Genomic DNA, 14,917 nt, shown 5'->3' on the forward strand with positions numbered 1-14,917 from the left:
ACCCCCCCCCCCCGAGCGCTGCGCCCCGCGCCCCCCCCCCCTGCTGAATGCCGCACCATGCTGCCCCCTGCCACCCCAAGATTGGCTGCCCCTTACCAGGTGCCGCCCCAAGCATGTGCTTGGTTGCCTGGTGCCTGGAGCCGGCCCTGCACAGGGCCCTGGGCTGGAACCCGGAGTAGAGGGCGGGCCCGGGTTCCCCCCATACCTCCCAACTCCTGATCAAACACAGGAGGAATTGACCTGGACTGTAGCTTCTACCAGAGGGGAAGGTCTCTGGACTGTTTCCTGACCCACAGGGTGAATCTGTGAAGCGAGCAAATCCGCCAATAAGCGCAGGACCCACCAAGGTAGAGGAGGAACTTTGTCATAAATCACTCAACTTAAATGAGTCATGCGGCTCATGGCTGGTTCTGCAGATTGTTGACAATATCCTTCCTTTTGCCTTCAGCAGAGATCTTGGCCTTATCTGGATTCCTTCGTTATTCAGCGTCTGAAATGTCACTTGAAGCCTAGCAGGATATAATAGGGCAAGTGGAATAGTCAAGGATTCAATTTATTTTCCTTTGACACCTGGTGCCAAATTTTCAAAGGTATTTTTCTCAAAGAGCTAGTTGTGTTCTTTCCCAATAGAGCAAGGTTTTCACAGGAGGACACAGCAGGTGTGCAACAATTATACAGATTTTTGTAGGTGTTTTCACTCATATTCAATCAAATGCTAGATTTTATCAGGTAATGCAGTGCCTACCATTCTAGGTTCTGACATTGCCACATCATCATAGTATTTGAAAGTCAGGTTTATAGCTATGAACCAAATAACAAATTAGCATAATTATGCCCAATCTTGGATAACAGTAAGTGGTCTCTGCACTGTAAGTAGACTTTTATTGCTGCTATTTGCTATAGATGGGTCAGTTTAATTTGTAGATTTTCTCTGTTTAATTCTGTCCCCAGTCCTTTCTTTCTAATAGCTATTTATCATTCCCCTAGCAAAACAAATGAGAGAAGAGATAGATATAATGCATCCCTCTGAGGCATGCAATAGGAGCTTGTTTCAATCTGACCTTTTGATCAAGATTTTATAGCTCCCTTTTTCATAAATGAAAAGGTCTTTTAGCTAATTAAGAAAGAACTCTTCAATAACTGTACAAAACTGAAGCCTTGATGTAGCTTTTTGCTCTCTAGGTGGCATCTAAGCTCCACAGAAGAACTTTATTTTTTATTGAAATATGACATATTGCAGATGAGACTCTAATGGCCGAATTCTGTGATCTACTAAGGTCAATTTGTGATGCATGTGCTTTCCACTTAAAATGGCTGCAGATGGCTAGTGGGGAATTCCCCGTGTTCAGGGGACTTCTCTGCTGGCGGGGGTGGCTCTGCCACCTCCTGTGCCAGTTGTTCTATCCCAGTTACTCCTGCAAAGATATCAAGTGCTGCTTCCCTTGGCAGTTTGTTTCAATGGTTAATCACTCTTACAAAAATGTGGGTTTTTAATTTCCAGCCACTGCTTCTTGCTATGTCTTTCTTGACTGGATTAAAGAACCTGCTAATGCCTGCTACTTTCTCCCTGTGAAGGTACTTAAACATTGTAATCAAGTCATCTTCAGTGTCTCACTATAGGGCATATTTTCCAAGTCCTCAGATCATTTTTGTGGCTCTTCTATGCACTCTCTCCAATTTTTCAACTTTATTTTTAAAATGCAGACCTCAGAACTTGATGCAGTATTCCCAGGTCAATTTCAACAATGCCATCTGATATATTGCTGCCCCCATGAACATTCATAGTGGCAATTCATAATCATTCATTGTCATTATGAATGGCTATGAACTGCCACAGTGAATGACAACGAACAGTCATTGGTCCAGGAAATGCAAGCAAGAATGATTCTATAGCCTGGCGGTTAGGGCACTCCTCTAGAATGTGGGAATACCCAGTTCAAGTCCCTGCTCTAATGACTGTTTATAAAAAGTGGAACAGCTTCAACAGGGGAAACTTTGACAATCCCATGCCACAATAGCCTAGTGGCTATGTTGTTTCTCGCAATATGGGAGATCCGAGTTCAAATTGCTTTTCCACCTCAGGTTCAATTTAACTTCGGTCTTCTACATACCAAGAGTATAAGCAAGGCCCTCTTCTTCCCTACCACCCCCAACGTTTTGCAAATCTAGTCCTCCATTACTTGTGTCAAAATGCCCAAAATTGAAATGAAAAATTTTGAGTAGAGTTAAAACTAAATGTATCAGTTTGACATACCTGAAATGTTTTTTTTTGGTTCAGTCAAAACTATTCAGTAAATTTGTGAATCGTTTGAGTTGACCAAAACTGCATTTTTTGTCAAGTAAACAATTTGAAGAAAATGTTTGTCCAGTTCTAGTTATCAGTGGCTGAATGCCTGGCATATCCCAAGACAGGGAATACCCCTGTTGTGGGATGAGGGCCGGCTCCAGGCACCAACTTACCAAGCAGGTGCTTGGGGCAGCCACTTTGGAGAGGGGCGGCACGTCCAGCTGTTCGGCGGCAATTCAGCGGATGGTCCCTCACTCCTGCTCGGAGCAAAGGACATCCCGCCGAATTGCCGCCACAGATCGCGATTGCAATCGTGGCTTTTTTGTTTTGTTTTGTTTGGCCGCTTGGGGCGGCCAAAACCCTGGAGCCGGCCCTGCTTGGGATATGGTATGGGACTCATCCTCCTGGTCTGGTGGTCTATAGATGACGCCCACCACAACATCACCCTTGTTTCTCTCGCCTCTAAACTTAATCCAAAGACTCTCAACAGGCTTTTCTCCAGTTTCATACTGGAGCTCTGAGCAATCATACTGCTCTCTTATGTACAGTGCAACTCCTTCATCTTTTCTCCCCCGCTTGTCCTTCCTGAACAGTTTTATACCCAACCGTGACAGTGCTCCAGTCATGTGAGTTATCCCACCAAGTCTCTGTTAGGCCAATCATAGTTCCTTGACTGTGCCAAGACTTCCATTTTTTCCTCCTTGTTTCCCAGGCTTCTTGCATTTGTGTACAGGCACTTAAGATAACTAGCTGATTGCCCTGCTTTCTCAGTATGAATCAGGAGGCCTTCCTTGTTGCACCTCCTCTTTGTGTTTCCTCCCAGTATGCCACTTCCCCACTTACTCAGGGCTTAGGTCTCCATCCCCTGGTGAACCTAGTTTAAAGCCCTCCTCACTGGGTTAGCAAGCCTGTCTGCAAAGATGCTCTTCCCTCTCATCGTTAGGTGGATCCCATCTCTTCCTAGCAATCCTTCATGTAATGTTTAAGAAAAGTTTTGTAAATGAGTTCCAATAGTTCATGGATTAGGGACCCAATCTTATGGGGTTCCACAGGCTTCTGTATAGATTATTTAGGTTAATCTTTCTATCTACCCAATGGGACTCAGTGCTCAGTCTAGAAGATACCATCAGAGATGCTTAGTTTTGCAGTTCTCAAACTGTGGATTTGGGCTTGTTAACAGCGAAAATGTTTTTAAATAAATAATATATAGAGGTGAGAAATAACAGACCTGAACTCTATTGTCCCTCTGCAAATTTGTGTACACAGAGTCAATCCCTTACCTCTCTCTAAAAGTGCAAAGTTTCAAAAAGTTCAATGAATAGAAGATTGTTGGGGGTGGAATAGATCTGGACAAGGAAAAGAAGTCTGGAGATAAATGTGAGAAGCGAGGGACATATGCTTGTTTTATTAAAAATATTATATGTTTGCTGTTGAAGATAAAAATCCAGAATACTTAATGTTGTTGTTTTAGTTAAATAAAACAATTTAAATGTCTGTCTGATGATGTTCTCCTCCTAATACAGCATGGCAAGAAAATCCTCCAAATATTAATGATTAACCTGTTGAATTGGAGATAGTTCACCTCCCAATGACTTCATAAATATCTGCTTCAATTACCTTTGGTAAATGAAATAACCAAACAATCATTCATTTTCTGATATAGCTGTAAAACTAATCTGAAAAGTTTTCAAAATAAATCACTGTTTAAAAATGTATAGTGTGTACTTTTTAAATGAAACCTATATCTATCTATGAGTTGTGAAGAATATGTATTAAGGTTATAACAACCAACAAGAATGCACTTTTATGTAGAAAACCATGATTAAATCGGATCTTCCTGACTAATGATTTAAATCATGATTTAAATCAATTTGATTTAAATCAAATCCACCGTAGGAGGGAGTCCCTGAACACCACCCTCCGTCTCCTCCTCATGGGAGTCATGGAACCCCTGTCACTAGGACAATGCATCCCAGGCCTTCCAGTCGATGGAGTCTTCTTCTGATCTCTTCCTTCAGATGACTATTCCAAACCACTCTCTGCCATAGTACCTATGCAGAGAGCCTGAAAATGGTTTCTTACCTCTATCTGCATTGGGGGTACATGGGTTCTCCTCTTTCTTCTTCTGGAGGTCACATGCTGCCAATTTTCTTCCCGTTCTGCACTGCCCTCTCTGATTCTTCAGCATGCTGTGCTTCCAGTACTAAACGCTGACTTCTATCTAGAAAGTCTTCATTTTCTCTGATGCAACGCAGTGTTGATATTTGGGTCTCTAGCCCTTTAACCTTCTCTTCCAGTATGAAGACCAGTTGCACTTGGTACAGACGAAGTCGCTTCTGTTCTCTGGGAGAAAGACAAACATGGCATATCCTGTGCAGGTCACAACAGCTGATCGCTCACTATCCATAGTCTTCCTTCTAAGAGCCTCTTCAGATGTTATATTTACTGCTCACAGAAGCCTGAAAGGCAAAAACTCTGTGGGAACTCCCCCCAGGCAAACTACCTCTGATTGCTTCTCCTCTGTTCGCAGCTCACTCAGTTTGCAACTTTTAGTAATTACAAAAACAGCAATATGTGCATGAATTGCTGTACTGTGACTTTGTAAATTGTTACAGGTAGGCTTTCCTATGCATTGTGAACTATTATGTAGATTTTTTGGGGTAGGAATAGTTTTAGCTAGATATCACTGAGCCTTTTGGCTCATACAGGTGATCAACCGTATAGATGACTTGATCTCTGATATGCATATTACTTGGTATTTGTTTCTAATCCAGGAGATGTGGACAATCTATTTTTCATGGCATTCCACATTGGGGTAGAGAAATGACTTCCTGGGTGTGACCTTGATGATTCTGTTTGAGGATGGTTGTTTTATTACAGAAATTGCATTGCCAGCAGACCGAGGAACATGATCGTTCCCCTTTATTTGACATTGGTGAGGCCTCATCTGGAGTACTGTGTCCAGTTTTGGGCCCCACACTACAAGAAGGATGTGGAATTATTGGAAAGAGTCCAGCGGAGGGCAACAAAAATGATTAGGGGTCTGGAGCACATGACTTATGAGGAGAGGCTGAGGGAACTGGGATTGTTTAGTCTCCAGAAGAGAAGAATGGGGGGGGGGGGATTTGAGAGCTGCTTTCAACTACCTGAGGGGGGGTTCCAAAGAGGATGGAGCTCGGCTGTTCTCAGTGGTGAAAGATGACAGAACAAGGCGCAATGGTCTCAAGTTGCAGTGCGGGAGGTCTAGGTTGGATATTAGGAAACACTATTTCACTAGGAGGCTGGTGAAGCACTGGAATGCTTTACCTAGGGAGGTGGTGGAATCTCCTTCCTTGGAGGTTTTTAAGGCCCAGTTTGACAAAGCCCTGGCTGGGATGATTTAGTTGGGAATTGGTCCTGCTTTGAGCAGGGAGTTGGACTAGATGACCTCCTGAGGTCCCTTCCAACCCTGATATTCTATGATTCTATGAAATAGACCATGTGTTGCTAAGTGTACTTCAAAAAATTCAAACATGCTAAAATTTGCAATTTCAAGGACACTTTAAAAAAAAAAAAAAAAAAAAAAAAAAAAGGCAGATTAGAACTAGGTTGAAAAGGTCACAATGAAGGAAAAATCCTGACACAATCTTAATTGACTATCTGTGACTCAATCATATTACTTATTTGGCTAGATCTGCAAAAATATTCCTCACTATAAGAATTTTTTGTGTGGACCTTTTAGATGAATATATTGAAATAGCACAAACTTGAGCTGTGACCTTATGTTTAATTCTCTTGATTCAAAACTAGTCCCCAAACTTCTATTTTGCATATTCAAAGTCTAAATAATCTCTTATTTACAGAGTACATAGAAGATGTCTGTTCAGCTGTTAGGGTACATGTGGGTGAATATTTTAGTTTTGTTTTGCATATCTTATTATATTAAAACAAAGTTGAAAATCCCTAGGTTTCTCAAATATACTTGCATCAGAACATTATAATTTAAAATTACTGAAAGTTGTAGGCTTCAGTGAACTTTCAGTGAAATTTCTGAAGGATTTATCCCTACAAGAATGTGCATTAATTTATGGATACCAATTATCAGATGAAAAGTGGTAGCTCTCAGTAACTTAGTACACTGGCAACCAGCATGTTTTTACTGTAAATTAATTATTAAACCTTTATTTCTGAGCTTATTTGCCCTAGAAAAGTTCTAGATGAACCCTCTTGATCACGTTGCCAAAAAAACACTGCTAGCAACTCTAAAAGAAAAGCCACAAGTTGAAGGTAGAACACTTATAGCGGTCAGTTTATTCCTACTAAATGTATGTGAACTTGATGTATGGGTAAAAATCAAATTGGAAAAAATTCAATTTGTAATAGTACCAGGGAAAAGAGCAAATGGGGACACAGTGGGCCTGACTTTCCTCTTATGTACTCCACCGGAAATCAGGCTTTTCCAGTTTTCATTAACTGTTTGCCCATTGTTGCCCAGAACAGTGGTGCCCAACCTTATTACACATAGGTTGACCAGATAGCAAGTGTGAAAAATTGGGGGTGGGGGTGGGGGATAATAGGTGCCTATATATAACAAGGCCCCAAATATCGGGAATGTCCCTATAAAATCGGGACATCTGGTCACCCTAATTACACAGGAGGGCTACATACACCTAAGCGCAGCCTTGTGTGGCCAAACAGATTCTACATATTTCAATAATATTTTAAGTCACCTGTATGGATTTATATTTTAAGTTCAGCTTGTTTCGTATGTATTAGATAGGTTGTTTCTCTGCACAATCTTGTATGTTTACATACTTGTTTAAACTAAAATGATGTAAACATGACAACAAAATGCAATTGAATCAGGCATTAGTAAATTGTTTTGAAGCAGGCCGAGGGCGTTATGAAATACTCTGTTGGGCCACGTACGGCCTCCAGGCTGTAGGCTGGGCACCCCTGGCCAGGAACATTCCCTAAAATTTTGGAATTGATTGGATCTGGTGGTCAAAACTGATCATGTTACAAGCAGATGGACAACAGAGAAATGCCAGTGAGCTGAGTGTAGGGCTCTGCCACGCTTGGGCCAATGATAACTTAAATTTCTCCCCAAAACACCAATTAATTAAGCTGCCACTGGGCTTTGATTATAGTATTGTTATATTTGTGTGTGTGTGTGTGTGTGTGTAATATATAATATAGAATGGTTCTTGCAGCATTCAATTAACTTGTCACAGTATTTCTGCAAAATGCCATTAGAGGCTGAGGCATTCTATTAGGTTGCAGAACCATGTTAGCTAACAAACCCCATCCAGTTGGATATTACATCCACACACAGACTTCTTCTCTTCAGGCATCGGTGTATTTTGGTGCACAGAAAAAATCCGTTAGCAGCGTTTGCCTGTAGCAGGAGAGAATCATTCCTTCATCCCAAGAATGGATGCAGGCCTGTCTTGAAGGGGATAATAGAAGCTATCAGGGGTGGCGGCGGCGGGGGGAGAGGGGGATTGGAAGACCACTTGAAGACTGAGGATTCACGCCCAGTGGATTGGGAGTGGCATTGGAAAGACCACCTTATGGCTTCTTTTCATGGGCATCAGTGGCAGGCTGAATAGCAGTTACTCTGAAAGCCTATAGAATTGAATAATGATGCAATTCTTTCTGCAGAAACATCCCTTATGGCCAGAATATCTGCTGTTATACACACTGGATCTCAAGTGACTATTATATTTCAGTCATTCTACCAACAGATGCTTAGGCACCTGCCTATACAGCCACTGACTGGCCTTGGTCTGTGTGGCCTCAGCATGGATGAATACCCCTACCAAGGGTATGTCATAGTGCACCTGGAATTCCCAGAGGAGGTTGCTGGGGTAAGAGAAGAGGTAGACACAGCTGCCTTAATATGCCCTGACCCTAAAGGGACCTCTGATGTGTCTGTGCTGATAGGGACCAACTCCAGTCTCTTCAAGGTACTCGCTGATTACTGCAGATGATGGGCTGGGGACCACTACTTGAATACCCTGATGACCCCTACGCTTTGTGCTGAAGCCTATAGGAAAATTGAGAGCGCTAAAAAGGAGACATCTGAGGTACCGATTGGGGCACTGAAGTACGTGGGCACAACCCCCTTAGTAGTGCCTGCAAGGATGGAGTAAGAAGTGCTTGTCATGAGTACCAGGCTGAAAGGCAGTAAAGGGGCATTAGCAATGGCAGAGCAGCCAGTTGAAGGAGAGCTCCTGGAAGGAGTGCTGGTCCCCAGTGGAGTCTTAACCCTACCTGCTGAAACCCAGGAAAAGGTGACTATACTGATTGCTAATGAAACAAGTTGTGATGTTCTTGTGAAGCAAGGACAAAAGATAGCAGACCTCTTTGAGCCTGAATCAACTGTAAAACCCCAGTGTGAAACTCAAGTTCTGACAATACATCCAGCAAAGTTTGACTTTGGAGATTCACCATTGCCTGAGGAGGAAACTTTGTGAAAAAATCCAAGGTGTTCTCACAGCATGAGTGGGATGTGCAAAAGGAAGGAGTAGAGCACAACATCAGACTACATTACTCTTGACCTTTCAGGGAGAGATCTAGAAGGATTGCTTTCTCCGAGATGGAAGATGTGTGACATCATCTTCAGGAGCTGGCTGCGAATGGCATCATTACAGAGTCCCGCAGCCCATACACCTCACCCATTGTGGTGGTTCATAAAAAGAATGGGAAAATCTGGAAGTGTATTGACTACCGCACCCTAAACAGCTGTACTGTGGTTGACCAGTACACTATGCCTCGAGTCCAAGATGTCTTAGTTTGTTTACTGGGAAGCCAGTGGTTCTTTGTGTTGGATCTTCAGAGTGGATACTACCAGATCCCTCTGGGAGAAGAAGATAAGGAGAAGACAGCCTTCATCTGCCCATTAGGGTTTTATCAGTTCCAGCGCATGCCTCAAGGCATTTCTGGGCACCTGCCACATTTCAACATCTTATGGAGAAAGTTGTGGGAGACATGAATTTACTGCAAGTGTTAGTTTATTTGGATGACCTGACTGTGTTTGGAAGAACCTTGGAGGAACATGAAGAAAGACTTCTTAAAGTGCTTGATAGGTTGGAGGATTATGGTTTGAAGCTTTCAATTGACAAATGCCAGTTCTGCAGAACCTCAGTGAAGTATGTTGATCACATTATGTCCCAAGAAAGTGAGAGTACTGATCCTGATAAAATAAAAGCACTCACTACATGGCCATGTCCAAGTAACTACAGAGAACTCAAGACATTTCTTGGGTTTAGTGGCTACTACCGCAGATTTGTGAAAAACTGATATAATTGTAAAACCTCTGAATGATCTTACCAAGGGACACCAGTCCAGCAAGAACAAATCTAAGACCAAGAATAAGGGGAGGTCCCCAAAGCCTCTTGTGCAGAGACACTATGGCCCCTTTGAACCATTTGGGCCACAGTGGGATGAGAGATGTGAAAGGGCTTTTCGAAAAATCATTACTTGCCCAACTCATGCTCCAGTCCTAGTCTTTGCTGACCCAAGCAAGCTGTTTATCTTGCATACTGTTGCCAGTCTGGAGGGTCTGGGAGCAGTCCTGTCCCAGGAAGTGGAAGGCAAACATAAACCTGTAGCCTTTGCCAGCCAAGGACTGTCTGACAGTGAAACTCGCTATCCCACCCCCAAGCTGGAGTTCTTGGCCTTGAAATGGGCCATCACTGAGAAATTTCAAGACTACTTGTATGGTGCTCAGTTCCAGGTGTGGACAGACAACAATCCACTGACTTATATGTTAATAAGTGCTAAGCTGGATGCTACAGGGCAAAGATGGATGGCCGCTTTGGCTAGCTATGAGTTCTGCATTCAATACCGATCAGGGAAAAGCAATGTAGATGTGGATGCATTGTCCAGGCGCCCACAGGCACCGGACATTTCTGTGATACCCAGGGATAGAGTGAGAGCTATTTGCAGTGTGAGTCGTCAAGAGCCATAGGCCCATGAGAGCCTTCATGGATGTGTTGCAGAAGCTCTGGGCCTGCCCCCTGAAAGCGTGCCTTCTGCCTCAGTGAACTATATTGCATTGGACCAATCTCCATTGCCTGTGCTCAATGCGGCTGACTGGCAAGAAGCCCAGCTGCAAGATATTGACATTTGTGATGCTCTACTTGCCAAAAGGGAGGGGCGAAGCCCAGTTGTGGTTGTCCCACCTAATTCTGAGGGTAAACTACTATTGAGAGAATGGACCAAACTAAAACTGATTCAGGGAGTGCTACACCGAGTGATCATGGACCTTTTACAAAAGCAATGAGCACAACTAGTGCTGCCAAAAGAGTACAGAGCCCTGGCCATGAGGGCCCTGCATGATGACTTTGGACATTTAGGGATGGAGAGGACCCTGGAACTTATTTGTAGTAGGTTCTATTGGCCTCGGATGGCTGAAGATGTTCACAGGAAATGTGAGAAATGCTCTCGCTGTGTTCAAAGGAAAACTCTGCCCACGAGGGCTGCAAATCTGAAGAACATCACCAGCAGAAAACCTTTGGAGCTGGTATGCATTGATTTCTTGTCTTTAGAAGTAGACAAGAGGAATGTTGGGAACATTTTAGTAGTGACTGACCATTTTATGCGGTATGCACAGGCATATCCCACATGTGATCAGAGGGCCACCACTGTCGCTCGAGTATTGTGGGAGAAATATTTCTCAGTTTATGGATTCCTGGCTCGGATACACTCTGACCAGGGACGAGACCTTGAGAGTCACCTTCTGAAGGAGGGGCTAAGGATAGCAGGAATTAAAAAGTGTAGGACAACGCCTTATCACCCGCAAGGTGACCTTCAACCAGAGAGGTTCAGTTGAACCCTGTTAGATATGTTGGGGACTTTGCGACCAGAGCAGAAGGCAACCTGGAGCCAGCATGTCGCATTTTCTGGTGCATGCCTACAACGCCAGAAAGAACGATGCTATGGGAGTCACCCCATATCTCTTGATGTTTGGGTGAGAAGTAAGGTTACCCATAGACTTGTGCTTTGGTGTATCAGAGGATAGAGATAGCTATGAAACTCATCAGCAATATGTATCCCGACTAAGAGAAAAGCTTCAGGATGCTTATCACTTAGCTATGTCTGCAGCTCGGAAGAATTCAGACTGCAACAAACATCGATATGATGCTAGGGTTTGCAGGAGCTCCAGCCAGGGGACAGAGTCCTGCTGCGAAATTTGGGTATTGCTGGCAAACACAAGATAGCTGACAGATGGAAGGCAATACCTTACCTGGTGATGGAAAAGCTGGGAGATCTACCGGTCTAAGAGATCAAACCTGAAGTGGGTCCAGGGCAAATAAAGATGGTGCATAGAAACCTTTTGCTTCCTGTGGGGGAATTGGTAGGCACCCCTTATGAGAAGGGCCACAAAAGGGCAACCGGGCAGAACAAAAGTGCTAGACCAAAGCTGCCATCCAACACAGACAGCCAGGCCCCCTGCAGCTAACCTACCCCTATTCAGCACGTCTGAGAGTGAGTCTGAAGAGGAAGACACGACCATGGTGTATCCTGGAATGGAGACAAGATTTCGGTCTCGATCAGCTGAACCAAGAGAGAGCTCCCCCTCCTCAGCTCTAAACCCCATGGTGGAAGTATTTAGGCCCGTTACTGGCACCGTTGTGCCAGCGATGGGACCCCCCTGTGATGACACACACAGGTTATTGGACAGTGGAGACATACAGGTGGAGGGTGTCTTGGGCACCTTAGACTGTCCAGGGATGCAGGGGCCTATGCCAGTAGCTGAGGGACCCTCAAAGGAAACCTCTCTATCCATCGCTCAAGAGGATGTCCTCCGTACCCATGCAACAGAGATTCTCAATAGAAGGGACAGGGTAATAAGACCAGTAAAACGGTTAACTTATGATGCATTTGGGGTGATTAGTGAGGAGCCAATACGTTTAGCACACAGGCTTGTGGAAGCCATAGTGGGCTTCCTGAGGCCCTTTGGAGGGAACCAATGAGTTGGTATAATAGGGAGTGTGATTTGTCAGGACGACAAATTTTTGGCTGGGAGGAGGATGTAAGCAGAGTCAGAATGAGAGCTACCCTGACATCTGGTGGTGAGCTGTGGAAAAGGACTTCAGGGGCTGATCTCGTTTGCATAGGCACATCCTAGCATGACGGACTGCCTGCCCAAATGGTCACTTTGGCTGCTGGGGGATCTCCAGTCTCTTTGTTATTGGGGCAGGAATAATAAAGTGTTGTTATCCTGGTTATGTGAATCCAGGACAGTAGAACTGTACTTGGCATTTTATGATGGAGGGACTCGCTCTCAACTAAGCAACACTCACTAGGCAACGGACTTGGGTTCCAAAGCCCAGTGAACTGAGAGGCTGGGGACAGGTATGTGTAACTGGTAGTGTGAGCCCCTTCTGAGGGCCCTAAACACCACTGTGACCCCCTCCTCTCTCCACTGTGTAATAACAGAGATAATTTTGACTCCATTAGGAGTCTTGTTACATGATGCAGAGCTGAAATCACTGATATGTAAGTCTAAACATTAGACCTACTTTGGGCTAGTGGTGCACCAGCACTGAGGCTCCCCTGCTACCAGCTAAACTCACGGAGAGCTGAAGTCACTCAAGAGCTGAAGTTACTAAGAGCTGAGATCACTGAGAGCTGTTAAGTGTGTGTGTGGGGTGTGTGTGTGTGTGTGTGTGTCTGAAGACAAGTTGGTGACTGGCTAGCAGGGTGGCTAGTGGAGAGGAGCGGAGCGGATAGCAGGGCGGCTGGTGGAGAGGTGCAGCTGGCGGTGAAGATTGCAGCAGAACACCATGGAGAGGCATGGCACTTGGCTGTCAACCTGAGCAGCAGAGCATGTAAAATGCCCCCATACTTCCCTCCACTTCCACCCAGGCTGTGAGGTAAACTCTGCAGATTAATTTCTGAACTCTGGGGGCTGCACTGACCAAGGTCAGAAACTGGGGTGGGGTGACTGTTGGGTTGCTGGACTTAAGACACTGAGGGGAAAAGGACACTGCCAAACTTATTTGGGGGTGGGTCTTTTGTTCATGGTTTGTGTTATGAATCCTGTTTGTGGTGTTTCCCCAAGATAATGCTGCATTGTTTCCCTCCTTTATTAAAAGGCTTTTGCTACACTCAGACTCCATGCTTGCAAGAGGGGAAGTATTGCCTCTTAGAGGCGCCCGGGGGGGTGGTATGTAATTGTCCCAGGTCACTGGGTAGGGGCTCGATCTGGTTTTGCATTGTGTTGTTAAAACGGAACCTCTAGATACTGAACCCGGCCCTTGTTGCTGCCAACTCTGATGGGCAGAATGGTTACATTTAGGTTAAGAACATAAGAACGGCCATACTTGGTCAGACAAAAGGTCCATCTAGCCAGCATCCTGTCTTTTGCAGGGGCCAATGCAAACAAAACAGGTAGTTATCAAGTAATCCATCCCCATCATCTATTCCCAGCTTCTGGCAAAACCGAGGCTAGGGACACCACCTCTAGACATCCTGGCTAATAGCCATTGATGAACGTATGCTCCATGAATGTATCTAGTTCTTTTTTTAATCCTATTATAGTTGTGGCCTTCAGAACATCTTCTGGCAAGGAGTTCCACAGGTTGAAGAATTGTGTGAAGAATACTTCCTTTTGTTTGTTTTAAACCTACTGCCTATTAATTTCATTTGGCAACTCCTTGTTCTTGTGTTTTGAGGAGTAAATAACACTTCCTTATTTACTTTCTCCACACCAGTCATGCTTTTATAGACCTCTATCATATCCTCCCTTAGTTGTCTCTTTTCCAAGATGAAAAGTCCCAGTCATTAATCTCTCCTCATATGGAAGCAGTTCCATACCCCTAATCATTTTTGTTGCCCTTTTCTGAAACTTTTCCAGTTCCAATATCTTTTTTGAGATTGAGCGACCACATCTGCATGCAGTATTCAAAATATGGGCGTACCATAGATTATATAGAGCCAATATGATATTTTCTGTCTTATCTATCTGTTTCTTGATGATTCCCACCATTCTGTTTGCTTTTTTGACTGCCGCTGCACATTGAGTGGATGTTTTCAGAGAGCTATGCACAATGACTCCACGATCTCTTTCTTGAATGGTAACAGCTAATTTAGACCCCATTATTTTATATGTATTGTTAGGATTATGCTTTCCAATGTGCATTATTTTGCAGTTATCAACATTGAATTTCATCTGCCATTTTGTTGCCGAGTCACCCAGTTTTGTGAGATCCCTTTGTAACTCTTCGCAGTCAGCTTTGGACTTAACTATCTTGAGTAATTTTTGTATCATCTGCAAATTTTGCCACCTCACTGCTTACCCTTTTTTCCATATCATTTATGAATACATTGAATAGGACTGGTCCATGAATACATTGAATAGGACTGGTCCCAGTACAGACCCCTGGGGGACACCCTATTTACCTCTCTCCATTCTAAAAACTGACCATTTAAAAAGGTTGGTTTAAAAATTCTATAGAAAGCATACACTTTTATTAAATTCTTTGTGAAAAATCCGCAAAGGTATGCAAAAAGTTGAACTGTGTTTGTAAGTGTATGTAATATATACGTATATGCAGTATTGCAGGTATGTACCGGATGCAGAAGGACCCAATTAATGGGATAAATTGATAGAGTAGTGTTTAGGTGATGCCTTGCTAT

This window comes from Trachemys scripta, chromosome 4, assembly GCF_013100865.1.
Source record: "Trachemys scripta elegans isolate TJP31775 chromosome 4, CAS_Tse_1.0, whole genome shotgun sequence".
Taxonomy (NCBI): Eukaryota; Metazoa; Chordata; order Testudines; family Emydidae; genus Trachemys; species Trachemys scripta.